General features: G+C 40.8%; 1 long non-coding RNA gene across 1 annotated transcript in view; it reads right to left on the bottom strand.

Annotated features, from left to right (window-relative positions):
* Positions 1-15532, bottom strand: part of LOC130175303 (uncharacterized) — a 31748-nt gene extending 16216 nt beyond the window's left edge. The window contains exon 1 of the long non-coding RNA XR_008828723.1: positions 15471-15532. This is a non-coding gene — a long non-coding RNA (uncharacterized LOC130175303). The remainder of the gene's footprint in view (positions 1-15470) is intronic.
* Positions 15533-16788: the final 1256 nt, after the last annotated feature.

Below are 16788 nucleotides of genomic sequence, written 5' to 3'. Positions count from 1 at the left end.
CACATGAATGTTTTATAAAGGCGTCTGGCTATAGAGTTTTTCTTTCAAACGTACTCTCACACTCTTCAGTGGCCTGTCGTTGTATATATACAAGAATGAATGTTGATCACAAGCTGTTTCAGTGGGTGTGTTCTTAGATTATCAGCTCATTGCCTTTAAGTATGAAATTAATAGCAGAATCATTGTGTATATTTCCCTAAGGACAGAGAGATTTAATTAGATATTCAATCTAAATGGCTAACCAAAATGAAATATTCATGACTTAACACAGAAATTCCTTTAGTGTCCCTTGGCGATGTTCTGTTTCATATCAAGTGAACTCTTATTGATAAAGAAAATATCACACATTTACATTTGCCTGTGCTGCCAGGAATTTTCCCAGTCATTTCAGAGACATATTGGGTTTAAGTACGATCTCCGATCATATCCATTACAGAATACCAAATATGACACATTTTCTTCAGTGCCACATCAGGAACTGTCTTATCATAAGTTGTGTTTGCATCAAGCCTATGGAGGTTAAGTGACTTAAAAGGTACATTAAAGGAATAGTTTGATATTTTGAGAAAAAAAAAAAAAATTTATTTCTTGCCCAGAGTCAAACAAGAAAATCGATACCACTATCTAGTATAGTCTACAGCCAGGATCTTAGCTTAGCATAAAGACTGGACATCGCTAGCTTTAGAGGTGCTGGACAGAGCAACATGAACATCCCATGGGAGTCGTGTTTTTGGCCAGCCAACAAATCCAATCCAATCCAATCCATCCACATTTTAACCCAAGTAAAAATGGGATGGAAGGAGTTGAGTCCACAAACTTTTAGTTCAGTAAAACACGAGGAGCAGAATATATCATTAGGACACTTTCAATCCCCTGGAGCTCCATAATACATCTTAAAATATGTTACTCATAAAATGCTCATGTAGTGTATGCTTTACAGGAATAGAGAATGTCATGACTGTGCCAAGCAGAGAGCAGATGCACTGCAGTGGAGATGTACTGCAGTAGCATTAATGGAAAGGAAAGCTCTGTTTTGTCCTAGCCTGTCAAGTCTCAAGGTGAGAGACATGTTTTTCCATCTGCCTGGACCTGTACCTCTTGCGTTGGTGTCAATTTCACTGGTCCATAGAGTGAAGTGGTTGATCACGTAGAGATTGCATTCCACCCCTGGAGATTTCAACATTATCATGGCTGTACACTGAGGAGGATTGCACCCAGGCCCCCTGGGTTCTTCCAGACTCAGCTCACTGTGTTCAGACTTTTTAGTGTCCGTAACCCTCCTGAGAGAGCAGCAGCAGGCCAAGTGCTCTTACCTGGCAGGGCCCTGGTCAAAAATTAAACTGTAATAAAGTTTAGTCTGAAGGTCTAAAGGGGAGTAAACTAATCACAGCCCAGAGGGGACAGAGAAAGGCATTTACTCTCAAAGACATCACGACTTGGTGCTTTATCATCAGAGATAAAACACTGCAAACTGTATAAAGATACACCAATGTAATGAAAGGGATTTAGGAAAGATTAAGGGCTTAAAACTTCAGTGTTTCCAAAAAGTGTGACCATTCAAATTAGGTCAATGGTATTTTAAGGATTATAATAAGATGACAGTAGGTTTAGACTTGAGAATTTAAAGTATACAAGTGTTAATTCCCTCTCAGGGTTTAGATGTCTGACTTAACCAATGCCGTCCTTTCCCAGTTTCCCAGCTGAATTTTCGATAGATTACTCATTCAGTGCGCTCACTTCGTTCTCTCCGCGGTTTCATGTGTTCATCGTGACTGTTGGAGTTGAATAAGGACAAGGGAACATGAGAAGGAATCCCAGCACAGGCAAGAGAAATCTGACACACAAATACCAGATAGGAGACGGAAAAGTGTCTGGTGTCACTAACTGCTTGTCTGTCTCCCAACTTGGACATTTTTTTTGAAAGAAAATAAGAAATAAAAATGCTTTTAATAGTTGCTCAAAAACTATGAAATGTCAACCACAAACAGCCTAAATACAAAAAAAATCCCCATGTAAGCATCCTTTTCTCCCACTAAAAATAATAAAATAAACAATCTTGTGCAAAAATCAGCTGAATATGAACACTACCAGAGATGCTCATGGTGACATCCAACAACTTGAGAGCTACTGAAAGCCTCACAGAGCTGCGCACTGGGCTGTCGACTCTCAGCGGGATCAGCGGTACTAACAACACTGTAACAGCTGCACGGCACAGGCGCATAACTGTACAAACTGTTGTATAATGACAGTATGATAAATTATATTCATGGAATACTTAGTACATTCAGCATTTTTTATCAGTTTTGGGAATGAATGAGTGATGTGACGATGCTATGGTTAAGGTTTGGCTAGGTTTAGGCGCAACAATGACTTGTTTAGGTAGCATTATGGTTTGAGTAGAGGGCAGTAGAGGGCTTTATGATCAATACCTTCACTGAAAGACCAAATACACCATTTTAATATACTGTATGTGTATGTTTGTATACATACATTTTATTTGGAAAGCAGCAATAGAAAAATGCCAATATTCTTGAAGTACAAGTATAAAACAGTGCCATACTTTAAGTATACATAAAAAGTGTGTACAATTTTGTAAAATACATGGCATCGAGTACACCAGTATTTTAGTACACAAATACAACTCATATGGTTTCATCTGGTTGTTTGTTTGGTTCTTTTGCACTTATTTGCAATACAGTTAATACTTTATACAACATGTGGTTAAGGAATATGTTGTGCATTGTTGAAATGCAGTAAATACAGTATATGTATGTGCCTGCAGTAAGACGTCACTATGCATTTAAGTTTATCATCTTATGACCCTTATTATCGTAATCAGTACATCTTTGCCAAAATGTAGAAAGAGACCTTTGTTGAGACACACACATGCTCGCGTGCACACGCGCACACACACACACGTTTGACCTTTCACAATACAGTGCATCGCTTCAGGTCCTGGACAGCACTGCATTTACGTCACACTCTATAGCACCAAGGACCTCTACCCTGGTGCCGTGTCCCATTGTGAAGTGCGCACGCACACACACACACACACACACACACACACACACACACACACACACACACACACACACACACACACACACACACACACACACACACACCTTAGCCTTCAGAAAGACATCTGGAGCAAGAACATCAGAGTGATGCCAGTGCAGACTGAAAACCTAGGGGCTGTGTCACATGCACATTCAAAGGCATGTGCACGCACCACAAAATGCACGCACACACACACACACACACACACAGCTATATTTGTGGTGATCCCTCATTGACATAATGCATTTGCTAGCCCTAAAACCCTGAGCTTAACCATCACAACTGAATACCTAACCCCTAAAACCTAAAAAAAACAGTCTTGACCCTCAAACAGCCATTTAAACTTGTAGGTTCCAGCATTTTGGTATAGTATAGCAGTCTTCTGGTTTTTGGACCACACAAATATAGTAAAAGCCCACATGCGCACAGACATATGCACACACACATTAATTTTCATATTCACACCCACAACAATGTTTGTAATCTATTCTGCAGACAGCTCGAGATGAGGTCAAACAGTTGTGATAATCAAACAGTGTTTTTGCAGAAGAGCTGAAAATGGAGTGAGTGTCCACTGAGACCCATGAGGTCAAATTTAAGTGTGTGAGATTGTGAGGAAAAGGTTACATGCTGTTGATGACTTGCATAAACAGCATACGTAAATAGAAATTTCTTCAAAGCCAAGCTCCACTCACTCTGTATGGCATTTCATTACAAATTCAGAAGGCTTCTCGGTTTTAACTGGACCAGGGCCAGTCACTTGTCTGTTTTACTAAACCACAACATAAATAAGTAGATGATTGCAATTATACAGTATAATTATACAATATGGGTGTTGTGCATGTTATTTACTCATAATCATTCAATAATCCATAGGAAATTACAGCATAATGCTCAAATGTCAACTTCAATCAGCTTCATACCAACAGCAAATAAACAAATTTCATAACAGGCCTACACATACAATAAATGACCCAACAACAGCTAAACAATATAGCAATGTGTAATATAAATGAACTCTAGTCATTGGAATAATTCATCTGAGTTAATTAAACTTGATTCCCCTCAGTATTCTTTGTAAAACTAATTAAATGTGGAGGTAACTGACATTTTCCAAGTCTGTCAAGAGATCCAGCTAGATAAAGTGGCAATTAGAGTGACAAGCCAGAGCCAAACAGCTTTTGAAGTTGAGCTCAGCTTTACCATTGACAGAGGCTTTAATGATAAAATGCTATGTGCTTACTAACTAGCCTCCTGCGTCGTGTTTCAAAGTCTCCAGCCTTGCTTTTTAAAGTTGCTGTAAGTGAAGTCTCCCTGCATGCGGATACATCACTTTGGTCATTAGAGCACATCAGCAGTATTGTGCCACATCACGCAGTGCTGCTCCTTTAATCTGCGGATCCATATTGTGAGGGATCCTTTCTGTTTATGTTGAATGGCAGATCATTGTTTGTTACTAATATCCTAACATTTCACATATCCAGGTCCAGTGGAGCTTTACGACTTTGTCGCTCTCATTTTCTTATCATGGAATTGCACTAATATAGAGTGATGTCCTTCGCTTGTCTCTTTCCTTTCTCTTGCTCTGAATGCCTGAACCTTTCAGCCAGATAAGACTTGAATTATCATGGCGGGATTCAAGATGTCCAGACTTTTTGTCTCCTCATTATGTTCCAGTAAAAGAAAAGAAAACAAACAAAAAAAAAACATGCTTTTTAAAACCTGCTTTCCAAAACAAAGAAAAAATGTGTTCCTTGCAGAAATAAGTGTATAAATAAATAAACAGAATTACTATTAAATTACAAGAAAGAAACAACTGGATAATATTTAACGTGACCTCTGATTGGCAGTGGCTCTGCTTCCAAAAAAAATAAAAGGTTGCACCTACAAAAAAATCTTCAAAGAAGAACAAGAGTAACACATTACAACTCTACTTCTATGTTCCCAGGCAAATGAATAAATAAAACACTTATTAACAGCATTGGAGTCACCAGGAGGTGGTTAGGGTGGATGGTGGGCGTACGGATCACACCCCAGAGAGCGGAGTCTCGCCTGTGGTTAGGTTTAAAGCACTTTGGTTAAGACTAAGGAAATATCGAGTTTTTATTAAATGTAGATAAACACATCTCTGAAGTTACTGTTAACTTTTTTTTTTTTTATGAAACCAGACCACAATCTTTTCATAACCTTAACTAAGGGCTGCCACTGTTTTCACATTACCATAAAAAAGTTTAATAATGTTTTAGTCACCAATGGATATTATTCTGCATATTTTGGCAGAAAACAAATACTTTATCTCTGAACATTTTACCAATGCATATAGTATCAAATTATTTTCAGCTTACCAGGAATATACAGTAAAGTAGATTTAAATTTACTCATTTTGCAGACGCTTTTATCCAAAGCTACTTGCAAGTGAGGAACATAATGAAAGCTTCAATGCAGCAGGAGACCTTGGTGTAAGTAATAAGTACTATTATTATCAGTGTTCTTCAAAACCTATCAAAATTTTTTCTGTAGCAGTTTAGCTGTATATAAATGTAATTTCTTTGAGACCAGGATACTACGTCCCAGCTTAACTCAATGCAAGTGGCATTGATTCTCAATTGACAAATGCCTGAGAGAGAACTGTGAAATACGTTTGAGCAGCTGCTCCAACATGGTGTCAGGACCCTCCAGCATGTTGTAACAGGGGGAAACACAGCCATCATTCAGACACAGATAGGTGATGCAAAAGGGCCTCCACAAAGAACTCATGAGATGAAATGGAAGTAATGAATAATTTTGCGGGGGAGAGCAGGGCACTCAGCGGGTTCTGTCTGTCTGGTCGTGTCTACTTCACAGTGACTGGGGTGGAGGCCGCAGGTTGTGGTTGTATTGTGGAAGTTGAGGTCAGCCAAAGTCGCCACCCAAGCCTCAATGTCGGTGCAGAGGAGCACCACGGGGGGGGGGGGGGGGCGCAAAAACGCTGTTGCCCACCACGTTGTGGATGCCTAAAGGAGCGTGATCAGAGTCAGCATGTGGCATTCAAAGCATGGCTGATGCAGATCCTTTTCAGATGGCCAAGCCAGGACAGAGGAAAGCAATGCTGTTATTGCCTGCTGCTGAATAACACTGGCTGCTGTTCTGTCTCATTAAGATAAAATAGGCTCATCCTGAAGAGTTGATCACTGATACACAAATACTGATACACAAAGAAAAGCTATTGTCACGCAACTTATGCAAAAAAACACGCTCTACATTTGTTATTCCTGAGGCCTGATTGTGTTTAGTCGGGTGTGAATTGCTGAAAACAATCTTATGGGGAATGCGTCTCCTTTTAATCAACTATATGCTGAGAATCAAACGAGAATCGAGGAGCAAGAACCATCTCCAGATTACTTCAGCCGGGATCACAACACCTGATTCACTTTGAAGGGAAAATATCTTATCCCTCAGTCAGCAAGGCCCCATGATGCACCCTGCGTGTGTGCGATGTGATTCTTCAGCTCAGAAAAAGGAATCCTGAAAGCCAGAGATGTGGATGTTGCTGGGGGTCCAGATGAGCCAGTGCAGCTTTGATTAAGGACTCTTGAATCTTACTCTCGGGACTCACCTCTTCAAAGGTGTTTCAGAGAGAGAAATACTCAGATGAGGAGCTACTTGGAAGAAAAATCTGCCCATTTAATTATGTGGCTGATAAAGAGATGGACTAAAAAAAAAAACTAAAAAAAAAAACAACTCTTAGTCACTCAACCTGAGGAAATATCAAATTTGTGATGATCTTGTACTATTGGGTTCTCGGTTGAGCCTTCCCCCAAACAATTCCAAACACCTGTAAACTTGTACCAGTCCTGATTACAATTATCAGCCATCTTTGGGAAGGCCTGAGTGAGAATGTTATCCCCCAGACACCGATCTGTTTCCAGTTTTTACATTTTTCACTTTGATGTAAACACCAGGAGGGAGGCAGCAGGGTAATGCTGACCATTGCCCACGGGGCCCTCCCGCATTCAGGCCGCTGATGCCATCTGGGTGTGATTGTGAGGCGTAGTGAAGAGCGTTCCTCCTCTTTCCTGGAGCATGAGGGTCAGTTTGCGGACAAAACACAGGTCTTCCATTACACTCAGTTCGAGCTGGTGTCGCCTGCGGTTGACTATAAGGGAAGTGGGAGTCTTATCTGTCAAAATATAGTCTGTCCCAGGCCTCATAACGCTCAGCTGGCCCAATACTGTCAGCCATGAGAGAAGAACTGACCCAAAAAAATAAAAAATAAATTGTGGGGAAGAGATCTGAGATAGGGAAAATGACATGGAGAAAATGGCCTATGATTCTGTTTTTCTTTGAAGAAAGAGATTGCAAGGAAAGGGACTATGAGACAAAATGAAAGTTTCACAAGAAGGAAACTCAGTCCAGCCTAATGGCTTATCAGTCCATAAAAACCCTGGCTTGTTGAAGGGCTACTTTGATTTTCGGAGGAATATATATATATTTTTTTAGCAAAAGTCAGACAACTCATAGACGCCTACTTTTCATTTCTGAGCCTGCTGTAAATATTGTGTTGAACAGTGAACTTATATGTATGTTTTAAAATTACGTGGAACCACTATTTCAGAAACAGACTTACAAATCGCAGTGTTTGTGTTCTTAAGAGGTGGCAGCACACCATGGCTGTGTGCATTTGTAAACAACAGACACAGATTGAAATCTTGTTGTTCCATCCATAAATACAGGTTTAGAATAAGAAATGCTAAAAATATACCCTAAACTGTATCTGCTCAATCAGAACCTCAGTCATGTTATTTACCACTTCAACCGGTATAAGATGATACCTGTCATGCAGTCAAGCAGAAGCCTATTAAGGCCATGAGTCAGCTTTAACCGATCCAATCTGTTCTTTTATAAACAAATAAAAAGGTTAATTTAATCGGGTCCAATTAAATAAAAGAATTTAATTTAAAATGGCGAATGTAAAACTTTGTGTACTGTCCTCATCATATACAGTGGATTAATATAGACACATATACAGTACGTCCCTGATGAGAATGTTTATGTAACCATGTCGGCCTACTCACAACCTCTTTAAGTCCCAACTTCAACATGTACTGTGCTCTACAGTAGCAGCGTGGAGATGCCGGCTGAGGATACAGGTTAAGTACAAACTGAAACTGTGGCAGTGATGCGTTACCCACAGGGTGAACCCTCTGACCCTGCTTGCTCACTCAGGCCCTGATATTTTGGGTCAAAAATAATATGGAGAAACATTTGAGCACTAACGAATACAATAAGAGTTGAGTGTTCTCCGCAGAGCCAGCCTCAATGCCGCATGTGTGTATTCCTGCGTACATGTGCGAGTGTGTGTATTTTTGCTCAAGTGGATGTGGGTTGCCAGCTACTGCTCATCTGGTAGGTGGTGCCATGCTTCAGAGGTTTAGTGGCAGCCAGTCATTCGGGTTAAAGGGCTCAATACGCTCAAAAGTGATTATCTGAAACCTTTTCATCTTTTTTGATAAAGAACAGTTCAGACGACCTTATACTTCACTTTTACCTGTGTACACTAAGAACAGTCAAGAATAGAGATACAGAACAGTATTAGGCTTATTAAGCTTTTGTTGGTCCACAAAGACTTATCATGTTAACCATTAACTAGATTGGCTATACACTGACTATCAAAGCATGTTGCGCTCTGCAAAGTCTGAATTCTATTTGTTTCAACAAGTCCTCCAACATAAAGAACCATATAGGTTGTTTTTTTTCAAACCTCTCCCATAGGAGTGTCTCCTGAATTAGCGCCCCTACAGCGGCACGCGTACCCGACCTCGGTTGTCATGGTTACCATAATAAACATTCGACTGTACCAAGAGTGGCGTACCCAACATTGCCGTGGTTACTATAATAACGGTCATAGCTTGGTTAGGTTTAGGCACAAAAACTACTTGGTTAGGGTTAGTTAAAAATCATGATTTGGGTTAAATTACTTCCTCAACATCAGACAATCTTTGTTGTCATGGTTACAATAATAACAATGAACGGTCATGGATAATAGAAACAATATAAACTACTGGTTTCACATAGGAATCGAACACCGATCTCCTGTCTCATATTCCTATGTTTAGTTGACTCATCCATCCAAACACAACCACCTCCTAACGTGGACTTTGTCGCTCTTTACACTACGTCACCGCACTTTTCCCTTTGCTCCTGTCATAATTACTACGACCACTAGATGTCGCCTAACCCCGAAACTTAACTACGGGTCGTAATAAGCTGCTGCACAAACAAACTTTGGGCTCGTTTTTCACAGGAAGAAAGTCTCATTTGTTTTGTATTGTTGTATATAATCATGGATTCTACACACAGAAGACTAATAAGTGTGCATGTCTGTTTAAATGTGTGTGTTTTGCACACATTTGAGACTGAAATAGTAACATGATTAAATCCAGGAAAAAAACATACAGAAATTAACTGAATTGACAAGTCTCAGCCCTAAAGGATGAGTCATCTTTTTTTTCCCCTGAAGCCTGATGCTGACAGTGTATTGGCAGTTTGAAGCCAGGCCCCGCAGAAACACACAAACCATAAGAGGATGAGAAACCTCTCAACCAGACCACAAAAACTGTTCATTAATGCAGTTCCTGATCTCACTGTGTGACCAGTGGCCACCCACTGTTTGTCTCGCTCAAATGTTTTCTGAAGTTGTTTCAGCCCTTGTGAGAAAACTGTCTTTGTCCAAAGCCTTTCACATGACTTTGTACTATGTGTACAGTGTCCGCACGTGTAACATGAAGCAAAGCTGAGAATCAAGCATAGCTGACTGATCTAGCGCTCAATCAGGGATTTACTTCTCTTTTTCCATCTCATCAATCCTCCCATGCCTCTGTTGCACCACGCTTTTATCCCTTCTCCTCATCCCACTCCAGCAGAATAAATCAGAATAGAGAGATAGGTATTCTCACCCAAATAGTCAAAAAGCTCATGTGGTTTTGCACTGGCAAATTAGTCTGGATCTGTTACAATAGCCACACAGTGACATTGGTCTGACCTTCTGAAAGAGAGAGAGAGGGAGAAACAGTTCTACCGGTGAAGACACTTTCGTCAGTGTCAGAACTGCACATCCATGCTGTCATACACATGGGATTCTGTTACCCTTGTCACACAGAATTAGATATGCACCACAACACAGCTGATTATCATAACACATAACTCGGATTATTAATATATGGCATATGGGGCATAATTATATATCATATCAGAGCTGGCCATGTTTTTTGCCCTATCTGGTCTTTCTCTACAGAGTTGATAATTAGCCTTATCTACCATATTCGCAGCTCTTTGTCAATGAGTACGGGGCAAAGGAAAAAGCAGGGTAGAGATTACACATAATGCATGCTAATGTAACTCAGTTTTCATTATAAATTCACTACAAATTGTGCGTGTGTGTGTGTGTGTGTGTGTGTGTGTGGGGTCCTGCTCTGTTTTGATAGCTGCACCAGTGGTCCCCAGTCACAGCTAAAACTGGGGACAGACGTGACAACAAGCTGAAACCTACAAAGAATTGAGTACACATAATAAGCCATTTCCAACAACATGCACCGATTATTTTTAGTCTTATCAGCCAGAGAGAAGCACATATTGAGTAAATACGGAGACAACACACAAGGCAATAGGTAGCCTGTGATTATAGTCGCGTTGCTAGGCAACCATCAAACTCCAGCGAGAACAGAAATTCTTGTTGTGTGTGTTGAACCAAAACAGAAAAGGAGATTCATCAATAAGAATGTGCTTTGATTGTGCTGCAATCTCCACAAAAAAGGGAATGAAATCGAAGAAAAAAGAAAAATGCTAAATTTGGTAGATAGTGAAAGTGGATGGATAGATGAAGGCAACACAGACAGTAAACAACACTGACAGAGCTAGAGGTGAGTGAACTTGATCAGAGCGAGGCGGGTTTTAGGTGAGCTGTGAGCTGCTCCGCACTAAAACTTGATGAAGTGAATTTTGAAAGAATGGCTCCTCTCACTGAAAACACATCAAACCAGTTTCCTGTCTGACCAGTGGAAAGGAAGGCAGTGTTTGTCGGTCCACGACTTTGATCCAGGTATTGGCTGGATTGTCAAGACATTTGGTACACACACACTCACATCCCCCTCATTAATTGTAATGACTTTGGTGATCCCCGACCTTTTATCTAGCCCCATCATCAAGTCAAAGTTTATTTATGACTAAATACCTGCAAAACTAATGATATCCCCATCTGTCTCAGCTCCACTCTGTGTTTCGCGATAATTAGAAAATGTTAATTAGCAAATGATATGAGCGACTCAATTCCACCAAATGACACTGAACTAAGATGGTGATGATGGTTACCGTTATACTTGCTTACTGTAAGCATAGCATTGGCATTGTAAGCATGTTAGCATTAGCATTTAGCTCAAACCACTACTATGCCTAAATCCAGCCTAACAGAGCTACTAGCATAGCTGTAGACCTTATCTCACACAGAATGTGAGTGCAGATTCCATTCATTAATATCAACTATGTTTAAAATATTTGCAGTGCAAATGACAGGCAGAGACTAAATCAGAAGACAAGTGATAAAAACCACAGTCCTGACTGTCAAAGTCACCGGCCCCCGACTGGAAGGGAAGTTGATTTGACCAGTCCTGATACCCAAATCATACTTTTAAAGTGGCTCATCAATCTTAAAATATGTGTCCCTGTCTTAGTTGGATCTGAGCAGCTCTGCACTGTAACTCACAGCAAGTCAAGTCCATTAAAAAATTGTAGTGAGTGAAAAAAAAAAAAAAAGTATACTATAGAATATGACCAGACAACACTAGCAATAAAGTGAGTGGGGGCTGGATAAATTTACCTTCCTTGCAAAGTCACCTGTGTTACTTTATGAGAATGTTTAAAATAACACACTGTATATGTTTCTGTTCAGTCTTGGTGCAAACTGATATTTAGAGTGCAGCAGGCAGAATGCAGCACTCACAGCAGAATAACAGTGTAGTTTAAAGTTGTAAAGAGAAACCAGCAAGTGTTCCTTCTCTCCCCGAGTTATCCAATCTAACTGTTCTTCTTAACGGCACTTGCAACGCTGCTTGTCCCCCTCCATATGCTGCTTTTGATTACTGCAACAACCCATTAAACACACACACACAAACACACACACAAACACTACCGCACACACACTGCCACGCCCAAGTCATGCAGCTCACAGCTGTTTTTGTGCACAGTGGATGTGAGCAATGGTCAGGTCAATGATTCTCCTGGTGACTGGACTATCAAGCCATTTTTATCCATTCTATTTCTGGACACCGTCACTCAAGAGAATACACTGATTAGTTTTCACCTTCAAAAACGAATCAAATTCAGTCAGTTAAAGTATGTCTCAAGTGTCTCTCTGCAACGTGTTAGTGAGTGATTCACTGTGCAAACATGTGCTGTCATCATCATCATCATCATCATCGCCTTTGTCGTCACCATAATTCTCATCATCATTATCACCTCTCCGAGATTCATGATGTCATTGTCTATTCATCTTTATACAGTATGTACTCTACTAGTACTCCTCTGATTGAGATTTACAGTATGAGCAGGGAAGCAATGATTGTGACTCCATTTCAGAGATTGACGGCTATTACATGTTACTCTACCTATGTACACGTTCACTGCACCATATCAGCCCATATAAATGAATGGGCCCACTTCCAATCTGCACTAAGTACCTCTACTCCTACCACTGCAGCAGGAGCGGTTTACTTCCTCAATAAATAAGATGAGTTAATGAAGCAGGTAAACACTGTTACATGCTCATGAGATCAGCGCAAGGTGTTTAGAGAAGTGGCTTAAAATGAATATAGCATTAAACAGTACGTCATAGGCAACTAAAGAAGCCTCATGTCCACTGTGCAGCCCATGGCAATCTCACTTCCCTCTGAGTCCAGATCAACTGGGAGCTGCAGTGCTTTAATATAATAAAAGAGTAAAAGAATAATGGGTCATCATTTACTGAATAAGCATCTGAGACATGATGCAATAAACAGTGGAATAAAGTATTATGTTTCCAAAAGAGTCCATTACTAAAGGGAGTGACAAAAGTGTTCACATTTCCTCTCATTAAGGTTTTACACAAGAATGAATTTTCTGCTTGTATCATTAATGAGATCCATTGTCTATAAACAATAACTAAGCAAATAGATTCTTATGTATGATTAATCTGATTAAATTTTACATGTCTTTAGTCATTAGCGTGTGTTTGCACAGCACGCACCAAGACATGCCAAAATAATCAGGCATTCCCTGCCAGTGTTTATGTAAGCATGCCAGCATGTGGCTGTTACTTCTCTGCTGCACTGAGAACATCAGGCTAAGACTGTTTGAACTTAGTAGTTCTCACATCTATTGCACCGCCTCAGATTTCACTCCCTGTGATGACAACTTATTCAAGGGTGGCTTTGTTTGATGCGACGCAGTCTGATCAGTGTTGTCAATTCCCATGAGCATTGCTTTGAGCGTCTCAGTGCTATGCATGGGTCTCAAGGGGTAATGGAGCAGCTGGAAATGCACAGCCTGCTGGGCTCTCTCCGTCTTGAGGGACGAGCTCCATTGAAACATTTTAACTTCTCTCCAAAGCTGTGAGTCGCTGTTGCTACTGAATATGAGCCCAACTGTCATGAGAGTGACTTGACTGGTTTGCTCCCAGCTCCTGCTCACCTTCAACACCTCAGCTATCATATGGAGCGGAGGCCTATGTGCCAATAACACTTTTGGATGAGCGAGACTATTGCATTCTGGGAGATCTGGTGACCAACATCATTGACATAATATGTTTTCCTTTTAAAGTAGTTTTTTCTGGCTTTTTATGTCTTTATTATAGTGACAGGTAAGTTGGGGAGAGAGAGAAAGGGGATGACATGCAGCAAAGGGCAGCGGGTAGGATTCGAAACTGGGCCACTGCGGTCAGGACTAATCCTTAATAGTATGCTCTACCAGGTGAGCTGCTGAGGCGACCCAGAGAGAAACACCCCCCCCCCCCCCCCCCCCCCCCCCCCCCATGAAAGTCCTCTTTTTCAGCAGCCATGCTTTCCATTTTGCCTAGCCTGTCAGGGAGCAGGAGATATATTCTGCTTGGCTCCACAGTCAGCAAATGAAACTGACAACCTGGGGCTGTTTGGCAAGCTTCTGTCCCAGCTTGTGATAGGCAAAAACCTCTGGTAAATTTGACATGCTTGAATTTTGCATCTCACAGCTAAACTCATCAAGGCTGCTGTGTCGATTGCAGGTTGCTTCCTGTCCACTGACTAAATGTGGCAAATAGAGAAGAGAATCCCTGTTCCTCCTCATGGCATGATTAAAGCCTCCACCTCCCTTGACACTCAACAGTTCTGCCGCCACCTACTAATGGCGTTCTTCACGCCTTTATGTTTCTCCTTGTTGCAGCAGGAAGGGAAAGACAACACTTGTCCCTGAGCAAAAGAAGGTTGTTCTGGGTCTATATTCAGACACAGGTGGCTGGTTAACTGCCTCTGTTGGTGTGGACAGTTCACAAGATAAACAAGTTTAGGTGCCGAGTGCAGCAGCTCCCAGAAGTTTTACCTTTGTAGAAGCATCAAAAGACCATTCGTAATTTACCAAGTGGACCAAGTTACCAATTTGCCAAGTGAACTTCATTCTCCTCTCAGGATTATAGAGTAGTTATTGTCATATAATCATCACGGACCATTTTAAGTGGAATACGCACGGAGAAGATCTGTACAGTGTGTGTGTGTGTGTGTTTGGTGTGTGTTTGTCATATTCTAAACTCTGTCCATCTGTCGATCTGTTGGACATGTCAGGGCATATTACACTTGTGTTTTAACACTGGAGACTGTGGGACTCAGTGTTCACTGGTTTAGTCATGCCTGTGAAACTGGGCACAGGCCCAACATGAGCTTAGCTTCCTATCCACTACATCTTGAGCCCGACAGACCCGGTACAGGGTCCGGCAGAACCGTGCAATACATAATTACCTGTAAAAAGTTGATAGAACACTGTGGTGGTCTCTTTTTTTTAATGCTCCTAAAAGATGAGGCTTTAACGCTACCAAAACAACAGGCCAAGTGTATTTAGTCCAAAGAATATTTGTTTGGCAATGAATTCAAGATTTCTGTTTCAAAATAAGATCCCTATCAACAGTAAAACAGTACATGTAATCCGCTCACTTCATCCGACCATGCTGGGTGTCATATGAAACTACAGAAGCTACTCTTTCCATTGATAGCAAGCACATCGTAGGCTGAGCTGACCAGCTCATGTCAGCCGCAAAACAAACACAAGGCCAAACTTCCCATTTTACAGTCCATGTGTCAAAGTTTGGGTTTATGGCTAAATATTCCATCAAATCCCAAAGCGGTTCGAATCAAAAGCAACGAATATTGTTTCCTTACCCTTCCGTGGTCATTTTGAGTCGATCCATACGATTTTCCAGTAAAATTGGCGGAGATGGGCGCCTGGACAGCAGAGACTGAGCCCCAAGCCTGAATTTCATACAGTATTTTGTTGCCATCTACTGTGCGTTTAACCTGCCGTTTAAAAAGCGCATTATCGTTTTCTACATCTCGCGAGGTTTCGAACGGTACGTCAAGTCACACTTCACTTGATACCTCGCGATACTACACCCGTGCGTAAACACAAGATCACATCAGATTTGGATTTTACGCGTGACGCACGGCCGATTCAACTTTTATTGTATTTTGAACTTTGCTTATAGTATATTTTATGTTTATTTTTCACTTTAACAATGTTTACAATGTAGAAGCAACATAATATAGCAATTTAGATGAACTGGAAGAGATTCAGAGGCAAAGTAGAAACAAAATTATACAATTTAGTTGTTTTTCACACACAATAGTTGTGCACAATGGTAGAATCTGATGATGCACAGTGCAAAGGGGTTGCACTGTGTGCACACAGCCTCCATTAGTGGAAATCATTAGAATTTTGTAGCCAGATTTCCTTTCAGGAGGTAAAAAAAAAAACCCTTAGGCACACTTTGGTTTGTGGTCTTTCTACCTAAATTGGAACAGTTGTAGTCATGATGTCACTGAATGAGATAAGTGGCATCCCAGTGCATGGGGTCATTGTTATCATGGTGTTATCCCCGACCAATTTTAAAATAAATTCTAGGCAAAAAATTTCCTTTGGTTTTAATACAATTTACTCAGCTCTAGTAACAGTCACAATGTTACTGACACATGGAATAAATCTTTTTGAGGTCTTACCTTTGCATAGGGACCAAGCTCTTGCATATGGACCTGATAGTTGTGGAGCTATTCTTGTATAGCCCCCCCCCCCAGGCATCCTTAGGGCTCAAGAGGTTAAAGGATGAGTGAGGCATGAGTGTAGGCATGGCGGTGGGTAATCAGATATAAGTTGATATAAGTTCATCATATTGCAGCAGGTCAGTGGACTCCAATCCCAAAGAGAACAGAGAAATGAATACGACTGTTACGTATGGTAAATGCTGGGTAGAGCCCTCTAATGAGTAACTACGCTGCCACTGAATTCTCTGAGGACATGCTGGGTAACAAGTCATATGGTTGAGCTGGCTCATCCTAATTGGCTCAGTAAATGTTTGCAAAACTGCACGGAGGCAGCTAATTGAGTTTTTACACTCACAAGTTAGATTTTTGATCTAATGGAAAAGACTATACAGCTCCTCCTGTGACAACAGAATATTCTTTATAGTTATCTGTAGAGTTAAAA

This window comes from Seriola aureovittata, chromosome 9 (genome assembly GCF_021018895.1).
Source record: "Seriola aureovittata isolate HTS-2021-v1 ecotype China chromosome 9, ASM2101889v1, whole genome shotgun sequence".
Taxonomy (NCBI): domain Eukaryota; kingdom Metazoa; phylum Chordata; class Actinopteri; order Carangiformes; family Carangidae; genus Seriola; species Seriola aureovittata.
This window is presented reverse-complemented; position numbering and strand designations above follow the sequence as displayed.